Source organism: Cricetulus griseus, chromosome 5 (genome assembly GCF_003668045.3).
Source record: "Cricetulus griseus strain 17A/GY chromosome 5, alternate assembly CriGri-PICRH-1.0, whole genome shotgun sequence".
Taxonomy (NCBI): Eukaryota; Metazoa; Chordata; class Mammalia; order Rodentia; family Cricetidae; genus Cricetulus; species Cricetulus griseus.
This window is the reverse complement of record NC_048598.1, coordinates 78,175,901-78,192,472: the sequence shown is the minus strand read 5'-3', so window position 1 is coordinate 78,192,472 and position 16,572 is coordinate 78,175,901.

Below are 16,572 nucleotides of genomic sequence, written 5' to 3'. Positions count from 1 at the left end.
CTCCAGGAAGCTGGGAAGTAGTGACAGAAGAATCCCTGGAAGCTTGCAGCCAGCTGACCTGGCATTATATGATGGAAATAAGCAGAAGACTCCATTTCAAGGAAGTGGAGAGTAAGGACTATTACCTAAGTTATCTTCTAATGTCCACATGAACGCCATGGCTCACATGTATCAACATTACATACATGAACACAAGCAAGCAAACAAAAATTACTTTAAACTGAGGGAGAGCTCCCTGAATCTGGTAACACCCCACTCTTCCTTCCCTTTCCACCGACCTGATCCACAACGAGGTGAGTGACACTCTGCTCTTACCCAACTCCTGTCCAAAGCCCCATTCACCCCAATCTCTCTGGGCCTGCACCTGCTTGAAGTAGATCTGCCCAAGCAGGGAGGAACTCGCTGAGTCTGGAAACACCCCACTCTTCCTTCCCCTCCCCTCCCTGACTTGACCCCTATGGAGGCCTAACTCCTTCAGAGTAAGGAGACTACTAGGTGAGGCAAGACCATCCAGAGCAGCAGACATTGAATTCCTGGCCCACACACACCACTGGGTCACAAGAAGAGATAGAGAGACCCCTCCTGCACCCACTAAAAGAAGATATGGGAAGAAGACAGAATAAGATTTCACTCAACAACCGAAAGTCCAATATGACACCACCAGAATCTAGGGACTCCACATCAGCAAGATCTGAAAAGCCCAACACAGAGCATGAAGAAGAGATGGACCTCAAAAATTATCTTGGCAAGATGATAGAGACCTTTAAAGAGGAAACAAGAAAATCCCTTAAAGAAATAGAAGAAAAAGCAAGCAAAAAATTACACAAAATGGAGGAAAGACAAAACAAAAAATTCAAGAAGTAAACAAATCTCTAAAAGAATCTAAAGAAACCCAAGAAAAAACAACCAAACAAGTGAAGAAAGCTCTTTAAAGAGTTCAAAGCATGAAAGCTGAAATAGTCACAATAAAAACACAGAATGAGGCAATGATGGAAATGGAAAGACTGGATAAACAATCAGGAACTAAAGATGTGAGTATAACTAATAGAATTCAAGAGATGGAAGAGAGAATCTCAGCTATTGAAGACTCGCTAGAGGATATACATTCACCAACCAAAGAAAACCTCAAGTCTAACAAATCCCTAACACAAAATATCCGGGAAATATGGGACACCGTGAAAAGACCAAACCTAAGAATAATAGGTGTAGAAGAAGGTGAAGTAACACTGCTCAAAGGTACAGAAAACATATTCAACAAAATCATAGAAGAAAACTTCCCCAACCTACAGAAGGATATGCCTATGAAAGTACAAGAAGCTTACAGAACATCAAACAGACTGGACCACAAAAAGATGTCTCCCCGACATATAATAATCAAAACACCAAATCTACAGAATAAAGAGAAAATATTAAGAGCAGCAAAGGAAAAAGGCCAAGTAACATATAAAGGCAAACCAATCAAAATCACACCCGACTTCCCAATGGAAACTCTGAAAGCCAGAGCGTCTTGGATAGATACTCTACAAGCACTAAGGGAGCATGGATGTCAACGCAGACTACTGTACCCAGCAAAACTTTCAATCACTATAGATGGAGAAAACAAGATATTCCATGACAAAACAGATTTAAACAATAAATATCCACAAATCCAGCACTACAGAAGGTTCTGGAAGGAAAAAACTACAACCCACCAAACCTAACTGCACTGACAAAAACACAGGCAATAGATAATCCAATTTTACCAAACACAAAAAGAAACAGGAGGGTGAAATCCACACACAATGACACCACCAACAATAAATCCAAAAGAAACAAGAACCAACAAACAATGGACATTAATATCCCTAAATGTTAATGGTCTTAACTTACCCATAAAAGGATATAGGCTAACAAAGTGGATAAGAAGACAGAATCCATCCTTCTGCTGTTTACAAGAAACACATCTCAACTTGAAAGACAGGCGTTACCTCAGAGCAAAAGGATGGGAAAAGATTTTCCAATCAAATGGGCTCAAGAAACAAGCTGGTGTAGCAATCCTAATATCTAACAAATTAGACTTCAAACTAAAATCAATCAAAAGAGATGAAGAAGGGCTTTTCATACTCATCACAGGAAAAACCCAAAGATAAAGTCCCAATCCTGCATATCTATGCCCCAAATACGAAGGCACCCACATTTGTAAAAGAAACATTACTAAAGCCCAAACCACACATAAAACACACACACACTTATAGGAGGAGACTTCTACACCCCCCTTACACAACTAGACAGGATCACCAGATAGAAGCTTAACAAAGAAAGAAAGGATCTGACAGAAGTTATTACCCAACTGGCTTTAACAGATATCTATAGAACATTCCATCCATACATGAAAGAATATACTTTCTTCTCAGTGCCACATGGAAGCTTCTCTAAAATTGACCACATAGTTGTCAGCAAAGCAAACCTCCACAGTTACAAAAGAATTGAAATAACCCCCTGTATCTTATCAGATCACCATGCATTAAAGCTAGAATTCAACAGCAATATGAATTGCAGAAAACCTACATATTCGTGGAAAATGAATAACACCCAATTGCACCATTCCTGGGTTGAGGAAGAAATAAAAAAAGAAATTAAAGACTTCCTAGAATTTAATGAGAATGTACACAGAACATACCCAATCTTATGGAACACTTAAGCAGTTCTGAGAGGAAAGTTCATAGCACAAAGTGCCCACATAAAGAAACTAGAGAAAAGTCACATTAGAGAATTGACGAACAACTGAAAGCTTTAGAGCAGAAAGAAGCAAACTCACCAAGGAGGAGTAGACACCAGGAAATAATCAACCCGAGGGCTGAAATCAATAAAGCAGAAACTAGGAAAACATTACAAAGAACCAATGAAACAAAGAGTTGGTTCTTTGAGAAGATCGACAAGATAGACAAACCTCTAGCCAAAGTAACCAAAAGGCAGAGAGAGAGCATGCTAATTAACAAAATCAGAAATGAAAAGGGGGATATAACAACGGACACTGAGGAAATCCAGAGAATCTTCAGGTCATACTTTGAAAACCTGTACTCCACAAAATTCGAAAATCTAAAGGAAATGGACAGTTTTCTGGATAGATATCACTTACCAAAATTTAACCAAGAATAGATAAGCAGTTTAAATCGACCTCTAACCCCTAATGAAATACAAGCAGTCATCAAAAGCCTCCCAACAAAAAAAGCCCAGGGCCAGAGGGCTTCAATGCAGAATTCCACCAGAAATTCAAACAAGAGTTAATTCCAGTACTCCTCAAACTGTTCTGCACAATAGAAGCAGATGGGGTATTGCCAAACTCTTTCTACAAGGCTACAATCACTTTGATACCCAAGCCACACAAAGATATGACTAAGAAAGAGAACTACAGACAGATATCCCTCATGAACATCAATGCTAAAATACTCAATTAAATATTGGTGAATCAAATCTAAGAACATATCAGAAAAATCATCCACCATGATCAAGTAGGCTTCATTCCAGGGATGCAAGGATGGTTCAACATATGAAAATCAATCAATGTAATCCACCATATAAACAAACTGAAAGAGAAAAACCACATGATCATCTCACTAGTCGCTGAAAAAGCCTGTGACAAAATCCAACATCCCTTCATGATAAAGATCTTGGAGAGAACAGGAATAATAGGAACATATCTAAACATGATAAACACAATATACACCAAACCAATAGCCAACATCAAAGTAAATAGAGAGAAACTCAAAGCGATTCCTCTAAAATCAGGAATAAGACAAGGCTGTCCACTGTCTCCATATCTCTTCAATATTGTACTTGAAGTTCTAGCTAGAGCAATAAGACAAGAAAAGCGGATCAAAGGGATACAAATTGGAAAGCAAGAAGTAAAAATTTCACTATTTGCAGATGACATGATAGTCTACATTAGTGACCCGAAAAACTCTACCAGAGAACTCTTACAGCTGATAAACACCTTCAGCAAGGTAGCAGGATATAAAATTAATTAAAAATAATCAGTAGCCCTACTATATACAGATGATAAATCCAATGAGAAAGAAATAAGGGAAACATCACCTTTCACAATACCCACAAACAACACAAAATATCTTGGGGTAACACTAACCAAAAAAGTGGAAGACCTGTACAATAAGAACTTTGAGACTTTAAAGAAAGAAATTAAAGAAGATACCAGAAAATGGAAAGATCTCCCATGCTCTTGGATAGGTAGAATCTACATTGTAAAAATGGCAATCTTGACAAAAGCAATCTACAGATTCAATGCAATCTCCATCAAAATCCCAATACAGTTTTTTAGAGACATTGAAAGAACAATACTCAACTTTATATGGAAAAATAAAAACCCAGGATGGCCAAAACAACTCTTTACAATAAAGGATCTTCTGGAGGCATCACCATCCCTGACTTCAAGCTCTACTATAGAGCCATAGTTCTGAAAGCAACTTGAAATTGACACAAAAATAGACAGATAGACCAATGGAATTCAGTTGTAAACCCTGATAAACACACCTATGAACACCTTATTTTTGACAAAGGTGCTAAATCTATACAATGGAAAAAAGATAGCACCTTCAACAAACTGTGCTGGCACAATTGGATTCGGACATGCAGAAGATTGCAGATAGATCCATACCTGTCACCATTCACAAAACTTAAGTGCAAATGGATCAAAGATCTCACCATAAATCCAGCCACACTGTATCTTCTGGAAGAGAAAGTAGGAATTACCCTTGAACAAATTGGCACAGGAGATCGCTTCCTGAACATTACACCAGTAGCACAGATATTGAGGTCTGCAATTAATAAATAGGACTTCTTGAAACTGAGAAGCTTCTGCAAGGTAAAGGACACAGTCAGTAAGATAAAACAACTGCCCACAGAATGGGAAAAGATCTTCACCGATCCCACATCTGACAGAGGCCTGATTTCCAAAATATATAAGGAGCTTAAGAAGCTAGCCACCAAAACACCAAACAATGAAATTAAAAAGTAGGGTGCAGAACTAAATAGAGAATTCTCAACAGAGGAATCTGAAATGGCTGAAAGACACTTAAGAAAGTGCTCAAAATCCTTGGCCATCAGAGAAATGCAACTCAAAACAACTCTGAGATACCACCTCACACCTGTCAGAATGGCTAAAATCAAAAAGGCCAATGACAATCTATGCTGGAGAGGATGTAGAGAAAAGGGAACACTCCTCCATTGCTGGTGGGTGTGCGAACTTGTAAGACCACTCTGGAAATCAGTATGGCAGTTGCTCAGAAAAATGGGAATCAATCTACCTTAAGATCCAACCATTCCTCTCTTGGGTATATACCCAAAAAGTGCATGTTCATACAACAAAGACATGTGTTCAACCATGTTCATAGCAGCATTGTTCGTAATAGCCAGAACCTGGAAGCAACCTAGATGCCCCTCAACTGAAGAATGGATAGAGAAAATGTGGTACATTTATACAATGGAGTACTAATCAGCAGAAAAAAGCAATGGAATCTTGAAATTCGCAGGTAAATGCATGGAACTAGAAGAAACCATCCTGAGTGAGGTAACCCAGTCACCAAAAGACAAACATGGTATGTACTCACTCATATATGAATTTTAGACATAGAGCAAAGGATTTCCAGCCTATAATCCTCTTCACCAAAGAAACTAGGAAACATGAAGGACTCTAAGTTATAAAGGGACCCCAGGAATGGGAAGTGGCATGAACTCCTGAGCTAATTGGGAGCATTAGGGTAGGCGAGAGGGAGCTGCCACAATAAGAGCAGGAGAAGAGGAGTAGAGGAGAGGAAATGGAGGAGCAGAAATATTGAGTTGGGGGATGAATAGAGGAGAGAGAGCAGGATGAGAGATGCCATATTAGAGGGAGCCACTATAGGTCCAAGAAGAGATCTGGAACTAGGGAGATCTCCAGAGACCTATAAGGATGACGCGATCTGACAATCCAGGCAATGATGGAGAGGATAACCTAAACACCCTTCCCCTAAAATGTGATTGATGACTACTCTTTATGCCATCCTAGAGCCCTCATCAAGTGGCTGATGGACATCCACAGATATACACTGAGCTGAACTATGGAATTTAGTTGAAGAGAGGGAGGAATGAAGATCGAAGGGGTCTGTACCGGGTTTGAGAAACCCACAGAAACAGTTGGCCTGAACAAGGGAGAGCACATCCACCACAGATGCTGTCTGGGAGGCCAGTACAAGACTGATCCAGACTCCTGAACATGGATGTCAATGAGGATGCCTCTGCACGCCAGAGAGCCTCTGGTGGTGGATTAGTATTATTCCCTGATTTAAGAAGGGACTTTGAGAGCCCATAGTATGTGAAGGGATACATTCTTGCCCTGGACACATGGGGAAAGGCCCAGGTCCAGCACAGGAAGATTTGGTGGACTTTGCAGAGCCCCCATTGAGGGCCCTACCCTGCCTGGGGAGCAGTGGGTGGATGGGGTGGGGGGGTAGGTTGGAGGTGGGGGAGCAGGGATGGGGGTAAGGGGAGGGAGAGGGAGAGGGAGAAGGGACTTATATGTGAAACAAGCTTGTTCCCAAATAAATTTTTAAAAAATTACTTTAAACCAAAATAATAAAGTGAACAAAATGAAACTGATCATTTGAGCATCAAAAGAATAATGACCATTGGTTGCATGACAGTGAGTATCAGAGACACATACAAGGAAGTTATAAGATGTGAGTCCGTTGATTGACCTTGAGTTCCTTGAAATGTAACACATGACCCACAGTGCCAATAGAAATATGCTGTAAAGGGAAGCTAACTGGAGCAGGGCTCAAGCAGAGGTTAATTTCCAAATCAGCATGTTACAAAGGACTAAAACTTTTTACAAATGGACTATAAATGGCTTTAGAACTGTGGTTCAAGGTTTTGTCTCATGATTCTTGTGGGATTTTATGAAAGCAGCAATTATAGAAAGTCCTGCTGAGACTGAATAATGAGGCTATGGATATCAGTGAGAAGACTCCAATAGGACACAGTTGAGAAACCTTACAATCACAGACCTGACATCCATCACCACACAGCTGGAATGGTAATTGCACCATAAAATCAAGGTAATAATGTCACTTCAGCGTGTTACTGAGAATACCAAATAAATTTATGGTTGTGAGGCTTGTTCCAGAGATTGTAGATAATGATGTCATCATCAGGTTGTTGGCATTGCTGTCATCTGGTCTGGCTCTCTGTGGACTGGCTGTAAATTCCTGTCTCCTAATGAACTGTCAGTACTTCACACAGCTGCCCACTGGCATCAGACTCAGTAATTTATTTAGAGAAAGAAAAGAATCACTGTGGTTTAAATGACACACACAAGTAACCTTCAACACACCAAACTAAAACAATAGGTACAAATGGGACCAGAAAGGGGTGGCTTCTGGGCCTCTGGAAACAGCTGGATCAGGCATGGCAGCTGCTGTTGAGTGGCTGAATTTCTATGCTGATTTCCTGGCAGATGGGAAGGAAACCTTGATCCTCACGCTGCACAAGGGCATGTTAATAAGCAGTGTCTGAAGGTGGTAAAGAAGGTGGTGGTTACAAATACTGCTCAGGTAGCCTCCTATTATCTGGTGTATATGACTGTCATTTGTGTCCAGGTAACCAGTGTTTAAGCTAGAACATCAGACTTGTGTTTGAACACTTGTCTAGCAAGTATAAAGGTTCTATACGCAGCACCACAAACAAAACAAAGCAAAACTGGGATGCTCTGCTGAGTTCTATCATACCTGAACCTACTCATCCAGTCACTCTCAAATCTAGTGTATGCTTAGAGAGTTCCCTAAAACCCATTCAGCTGACCCATGCGCACACCTATGGCTTCTGATTCAGCCTAAGCATTTACATCCCCACTGAGCTGTCCAAGTGCCACCACTGCTACTGTCAATGGAAAGGACTTTGAGATGCAGTGTGTGTAAAAGCACCTGAGATTCATTTCTGTCTCTTCCCAATGAAAATCAAGGCCTGGAGGTAAAGACCAGTGTTTAGCATGAAATATCCTCTTGAAGAAAACAGTTTACTCCTATGAATGACTGGAAAATCCAACACTGACCTTGTCAATCTGATGTGCACTGTCACCTTGAGAACCCAGACGGATTGTGGCCAGGGCAGTGATGATGGTCAATGGAGAGAAGAGGATGATTTCATTTCCTTGACTTCTATCCATCTCTCTGAATAAATCAAAGCCAAATTCTGCATTTGCTGCAGCAAGGGAGGCCATTGTGAAACCAAGTGTTGCCTAGAGGTCAATGGAGAATTAAATTATCTCAGAGCACATTTGTTTGTATATTTGTTTATTGTGAATTATGAATTTAAAGCTTCATTTTTCACTCTTGTGTGTGATCATCAAATAACTTGGGACAAACAGAGATGATTCATTTTGTCCTGCATTCTTGGTTCTAATACTCTAGAACTTGCTCGACAACAATACAGGGTACATTCATTTTTCCTCACCCTAGCACATCAAGATAACCAAGCTCTCCTATTCCCATTGTGAGCATAAACATAATTTTCCTTGATGGAGTACTCTACCATCAAGGTCCTTGCACACCTTGTTTTAAAGATGCACATTCATGCACTTACTAATTCTCATATAGCCCCAGATTTCTAAAGGGAGGTAGATCAAACGTGTGACCGACTGCAAGGAATACACCATCACCAAACCAGAGGTATGTTCAACAAAGCCTTTTCTTCCTAAGCCAATCTTACTTTTTATCATTTCATCCCCTCACACTGTCTCCTTTGTGGGCTCTATACATATTCATAGAGTCATTGATCATCATGATTTTTTGGACCACCTTAATTTTAAAAACAGTTCATCTTTGGTCTTGTAAATATATTTGCCTTTTGAAAGACCACTGTCTGATTTTTTAATAGAAAATGTAGTTCTTATTACAGGTATCATGATTCTTTATAGAAAAAATCAGTTAGCATACAGTAGCAAATATAGAATTAAGTATGAAACCTATCTTAGAGTTCCTGTAGCATAATTCCTAAGAATCAGAGCAACGATGTTAGCCTGGAGTTCCCCAGGGACAAACTCAGTGTTTCTTTGAAGACTTTCTCCACAGCTTAGTAATTCCAGTGTCACAGAGGACCTGGTTCAGAGAAAATTAATTTGAATGGATGCTTCAACCTTCTCTCCTGGCTCAATGGCAGCTATTCAGGAGGCCCAACACTGGTCTAACCCTATTGCAAATAGTTACATGGATTTGAGCAAGTTTTCACTCTAATAAGCTACCTTTTAGCTTATTTTATGAGATCATCTTGTATTGGAACTAAAGTAGTCATGTGCAACAGAAAATCATGCATGCTTCTACCTGTCACTCTATAAAAGGGAAAAATCTTTCTATCAGTCATCAGGTGGGAGAAGCAGAAGAATGGAGATAAAGATGATCTCCAGGAAGAAGATAAAGTAGCATAAAGGAATATGGTAAAATTGTCATTTTTACAAGCCACATCTCTGGAACATAGAATGAGAAAAATAATCACACAGCACACATGCTTTATTCCAAGAAAAAAAATATATATAGTATTTAGGAGTCTGCATGTAGTGGCTTGAGCCTTTAATTCCAGGACTCCAGAAGTGAAGACAGGCAGATCTCTATGAATTCAAAGCCATACTGGTCTATGCAGTGAACTCCCAAAAGCCATGGCCATGTGTACAGTAAGTCCCTGTCATAAGAAACAGACAAACTAACAAACAAAACAGGAAAAAAAACCAACAAAGTGTAGTTTAGAGAAGGAGAGGGAAAACGTAATTTAGGGCTGAGAGAGTAGTTCAGTGGTCTAGAAAAAAACAAGGCTCTTGGTTCTCTAACAATATCAAAATCAAAATCAGGTAGAAACAACTCAGAAAAATTACTAAATTTATTTCATATTTTATCCAACTAATACAGAACAAAGATAACTGGTGACTGCCATTGGCACTACAAATAAAGCTTCCAGCAAAAGCTTAAAAAGAAAAGTACAAATCAGGACTCTGTTAGTAGTGACAGAAAACCTTTGCATACTGAGAGACAATGACAGTATCTATGGTCCCAAAACTTTCTAGGGACTCAATTGTATTTTGGCTTTGGAAAAGAGTATTATAATTATAGCTTGAAAAATTATGAACCAAATGAATAAAAACATGAAGCATAAAAATGAAACACACTTTAGTATTTTTCACTAAACTTGGAAGCATAAGATTTCATTACTTCCACAAGGACACTGTGTGCAGAAACTCTTTCTTCAATTATATCCTTGATGGCAGTTGAGACTCAGTGAAAATTAAAGGAATCACTCTCAGAAATCACTGTGACAGAAAAAGCATAGTAATCCTTCTGAAATACCACATGGAAATTGTGTCCATGTGTCTGTTTTAACACACTGACACGGAGCCTGCTAGTACCATTAAACTGAAACTAAAAGGATTTTTAGGCCCATAGAGGCTATCCAGTAATACTATATCAAAAGTGATATTTCTTTACAAATTATGTCTCAATTATTTACATTTTTAGGTTAAAAAGAAATAATTTCTGCATTTTCAACATTATTCTTCTCTACATTCCAAACAATAAAAACTTTTATTTTCTAAACTTTTATTCAATATGGTAATGTTTCTCAAAATTGTCCTTATATTGAAAAGAAAAGAAACTAACACAGGAATTTTCTCATTGAAAAAAAATAGTGTAATTAATTTCAACAGATAAGATAGAGTCCATGATGCCTGCCTCGTGTCAAGGAACCAATCAGAAGTTAGCTGGTGGTGTTATGCTTTACAGTTCTGGATGTGCTTTACGGACAAGTGCATAGCAATGACGTGCAGAGCATAGCAATTGCTTTGGGAGGGCCTATAGGCCATAACAACCAGTTGACTAATCAACACAGGGCAAGTCCTCCAAGCCAGGAGGCACACCAATCTTGAGCCTGTGCATACCCCTAGACACTCCCCTTACGATGCCCTATAAGATCTCTATCCTGTGGCTTCTCGGAGTCTTTCCCCAGCCATCCGCCAAGGTGGGTGGATGAAAGGCCCAAGCTAACATGGGGGCTAGCTCATTAAACAACTGCAATAAAGCCTTGTGCTGTTTGCATCAAAAAAAAAAAAAAAGAGTCCATGGCATGGAAACCATACTGATAAAAAGTTGTAACAGAAAAAGATGAGCCAAGACATTCCTAGACAATAATAAATCCTGAAGCCCTAACTTTTAACATGATAGATAGCACTAAATACATAAATCACTCTTATACAAACAGGCTCACACGTGTTGAAGATAAATTCAAAAAAGTTCTACTTTGCATAACTGACTTTATTAACTTTCCCTATGTAAGGTACATGATATGTTTGTGAAATGAAAGTTAGATGTCCTCCTCATTATAGATGAAGACTGCATTTCATTGGCAAACAGACAACTCTACCTAAGATTGACTCGACTTTATTTTTCCACATTTTATTTTATTTATTTATTTAACTTAAATTAGGAACAAGCTTCTTTTACATGTCAATCCCAGTTCTATCTTCCTCCCCTCCTCCTCTGCCCCCCACTGACCCCTTATCCCAACCCCTTTCAGCTCTCCAAGGAGGGTGAGGCCTTCCATGAGGGAACTTCAAAGTGTCACATATCATTTGGAGCAGGGTTGATCACTTTATGCCCCAAAGTTCCAAATGCTGAAAAATGAGTCAAAATTAGCATCAAAAATAGTTTTCCTTTCTCCTATAATAGCTTTGCAGCAACTTAAAAATAAATATGTAAAAGTCTAACAAAATTACCTGTTTAAAAAAAAACAAAAACACTATTGAGTAACAAATGTTTGGGACTTACTTACATAACTAAGGCAACTGTAAAGAAAATAATTTAAGCTCATTCTCCAGAAGTCCCTGCAATATCTCCCAGCACAGTGTTGTTGAGATATTATAATGACAAAAGTATAATTATTTCCAATAATAAAAGAATTTGGCTAGAGAGAGTAATTTTTCATTTAGCCCTCAAGTACCATATTCTTGTGTTTTTTGCATAGACATGTCAGCTTACTATAAAATTATACAATAATAAAATGTAGTTCACAATCTTAAAGTTAATACAAAATAGAAACATTGTATGAAATGTCTCAGATCCAAAATTTCAGACCTAAAATAATTCTCAGCTAGCTGAAGGCTAGCAACTTGGTTACCTGTGCAATATTTCAAAACTAACAAAGTTTTCCTTCTCTCCTCTGTTTTCAATATACTTGTGAAAAAAAAACAAAAGCTAAAAAGGTAAAAATATAGATGTCACCAGAGTTTGTTTTAAAAATCTAATTAAACTATCATGAAAATGGTTTTAAAATGAAACATAAGAAAATCTAGATATAAAACAACTTCTATAAAAAATGTAATTTGATTCTGTTTCATGGTCCTTTACTTGTATATGATTGATAAAGTGCATGGTTTAACTCTGTGGTAAAAACATGTGTAATCTTAGAGTAATTTTCATTATGCAAGAAAAATTAATTGTTCTTATTAATTAATTATTGAAGGGAGGCTTTTTATAACTATTGAAATTAAATTATATATTAGAACATAATAACTATTGAACAAATTTAATTTTTATTTCTTACCAGTACTCTAAATATTATATTACAAGATAATTGGTGCTCCCAGAAGTATTCTCAAATCATTCCATTTATTTTAAAAAGTTTAAAATATGATAAACTTCTAAACTTATGACTATCTCCAATTATGATTGATTCTATTTTGTAAATTCCATCACATAGTGATGGAAATAGGAACACTGGAAATGCAAAACTAGATTTGTATGTAATTTTCAATTCACCTATAAAAAGACTGAACATAAAATTTTGACTGATTGTTGATCTTACACTTTGATGAACCCCATTCTCCATGATGCTAGTCAAAGTCAGTTGGGAGAAGCCATGAGCCACAGAGAACTGAAGAACATCTTGAAACCCTGATGCATTTAATGTCTCACAGATAGAGAAGCAGCCAAGATATTCCCACTTATCTCTCCCTTTACACTGTGAACATTGGGAGCATTTACCTTACTGTCTTCATAGAGGAAGGTGCAGCTGGTTGGGTAAGTCTGGAATACTTGCTTGCATTACTCTGAAATATAAAGCTTCTGACAGAGACACTCCCTTTTTCCTATATTGATGACCACGATAGTTTAAAAATAATTCCACTGAGGTTAAACTGTGCTCAAGCCTTTTATAAAGCAAAGTTTAGAAAATTTGTAATTAACCATGGCTTCAATTTAAAGTTTTCAGAATAGACATTTCTCATAAAATTGAATGTATTTGATATTATTATAACATAGTATTTTTCAAACACATATATATGACATTTTCCAGATGAAATTCAGTGGCTGATCTGTGATATTGCTGTCTTCTCTATCCCTCTCACCTTCTGATTTTAGCAAACAACAAGAAATGCAGTCTAGTGCCTTCCAAATGACTCATCTTCAAGTGAGTTGGGGACTAGAGAATACTGTGAGCTGTACGGTGAGCTGACTCTGTCTAGGGAAACATGCTTATATTTTAGTTAGCGATTTCTGAGTTGACCTCATACGTCATTCCTGCAATTCCAGCATTGCCTTCATTTTAATTTCATGGCTTAATGTTAACATTGAATAATATTGATCATTCAAGATTCTCTAAAATTAATGTCTTGTCAGATCAGGACATTGAACATATATTGAGAGACAGCTATCTTCATGGGAAGAGAAATTACTCAGTGAGGGAAAGTAGAAATCAAACACAGAAAGAGATAATGTAATCACCACTACCATAATAGAAAAAAAGACTATGCTAGGAAACATATATAATTAGCCAACATCAGGGAATCTTTAGGTGAATTTCTCTTACTTGTGATAAACACTGAATGCAAATAAAAGCATGATACATTTCTCTAGAGGGAAGAGGTGATATTTTAGGGAGTTCTGTGAAGAGCAGAAGACTCAAAACATATACTGTGCTTTCATGTTAAGGGATGTCTAAAGATAGTCATTATCAAAAGGAAACATGAGTGACATTAGCAAGCTGGTTAGAAACCTGGGGGACAAGGCATGGTTCAAAACATCTGAGTGTTGTTGCTTGCAGTAAGTGTGAAGAAAGGTAGGAGGTGGGAACAAGTGTGAACTGCTGTTTCATATGACAAGCTTGGTGGTCTTGCATCTGGGGTCCTCATTGCTTAGACCATATATAACCTGGAAACAAAATAAAGAATAAATTACAAGATCTAGCATTGTATTTCAGCTGGGCAACTCCACTAGCTGTAACCGTGAACAAGCAACTTAAATTTTTGTGGCTAAATCTTTCAACTATTAAACATAATTTAAATTTCTTTGGTGATATATATTATCTTACTTATAGGATAAGTGCCCAATAATTTCAATTCCCCCTTTCTACCTTTACTCTGTCACAACTTTGTCCTTTTTCATATGCCATATGCTATTACAGTAAAAAAAAGTCTTGGTTATTTCATTCATTGTTATACAATAATTTTTGCATAAGCCTTGTAGTTTTGCAACTAATATCCTTCTTCTGGGTAGATTTGTCCATCTTGGAGAAATAATACAACAGTTTCTACATTAGGATTTCAATCCCAGGAGGACTGGGGAGGTTTAGGCAGATGAGATGGAATGTTCCACAAAACAGCAGGAAGAAGAGGTGGCTGAAATGCATAGTAGATGCTGTTAGAGGAAAGAATAAGACTCACCAATCCAGCCAGTGTTCATTGATGTCCTAGTTTCAGCATCCTGAACTTCTTTGGTCTAATGTGGACATTTATAAAGACTCATCCACTTCCTTGGGATACAGGTCTTCTCATAAGGATTTATCAAGTATATATCCAAACCATGCTCTACACAGAATAGAGCCAATTCTCACCTGAAGATGGTCTAGGTCCCTCACAAGACCTCTGCTTATCAAGGGCATATCCAAACCATGCTACACACAGAACAGTTCCAATTCTCACTTTAACTTCTAGTTCCCTCAATTACGCTAAGATTTGATGACAAAAATTTCTTCAACACAACACAGAGCTCCTGTGGTATTTATAGAATTGAGGTTTAGAAACTAAATAGTCAACACAAAAATATGCATACAGTATGGTAACCTACCAAAGACACAAGAAGGGTATATGTATAAGGATGTTCCTGTGGGTGGACCCACCATTCAGAAAAAAAAAAAAAAAGGTTGCCTTAGTCACCATTAGAGGGAGGGAGGTTTTCTTAAGCACAGACTTTAGATAAAGGTATTGGAAATCCTAGAAATGTTTTTTCTGTGAAGTCATGTGAATAGGTAGACAGCAATTTGGGTTTCTGAGTTATGCTTCATAGTTTTTAAAATCTCCACAAGAAAATATGGAAATGCATCAAAGTTAGGTCCACAATGTTTATAGCTAATTAGCATTCTAATTCTGATATAAAATTTTGTTAGAGGATAGGCTGGAATCCTGAGTTAAGGATAACCAAGTCATGAGGAGTACGCACAATAAAGCAAAGAGGGATGACAGCTAAAGCCTATGGCAAAGAATCACAGAATTCCTTTCCACAGTCCAAATATAAGCAGAATGAGTGAAGGTCATATAAGCTGCATGATTAGAAGGGGTTCTTCCAAGAAAACAATCTAGACAGAATTTAGTGGCCTCTGGCACTGGCTTGAGATTCAATAGCGAACTCAGCTGTCACCCACAATAGTGGATAAGAGAGGCATTTTTGGATGTAAAAAAAACAATAAGGTATTAACAACAGCATCTCTATACACAGAAGCAGTGATGATAACCACACTCACTCATAAGCAAAACGTTTCCACCCTGCTCTGTAGTCTCCAACACTAAGTGCCTATGCCATGTACTTAGGAAAGAAGCAGGAGACTAAGGTGCAAACCTCATTTACCAATATTTAAGGAACCAAAGTAGGCATTTCTAATCAAATTTGTTTTAAAAACATGAGAATTAGGTTTTAAGGCTATCCCTAGGTGCTCTCCCATGCAGGGGCTTACTGATGCTTTGATGTCACTTCTGGGGTGGATCTTCCATGACTCACAGCACAGCACTGTTCCCACAGAAGTTTATGAGCATTTAGATTTCCACAAGGTTTCAAAATAGTCTCTGACTAAGATGATCATTATGTGGTTCATTCAGTTTGGATGTGAGAGAGATTTCAGAAGATAATTTTCCTTTCTCTACTCTTTTTACTGAAATAGTTTAAAGATAATCTCGCAAATGGATTAAAACAAGAGTGTTCATTAGCCCATCTCATAATGCTCTGCACTATAGGACTATATTGAGACTAAAACGGTTGTGATTCCATGTTTAATATTCAATTTTACTTGGCATTGAATTCTTATGGCCTAATTTTCCTCAGTTGGGCAAATTTGCCTGAAGTAATAATCTAAAACAGAGATTCCGGCCCCCACAGAGTACAGAGAGTGCAGAGGTGAGCTGATTTGGCCCCTACCTTGGACCCAACTTCCATCAGCCCACCCTGGCAAATCCCGCCCCGTGATCTGCAGGCAGACTGAATCGGTCCCTGAGGACCCTGGGATCCTGACTCTGCTGAG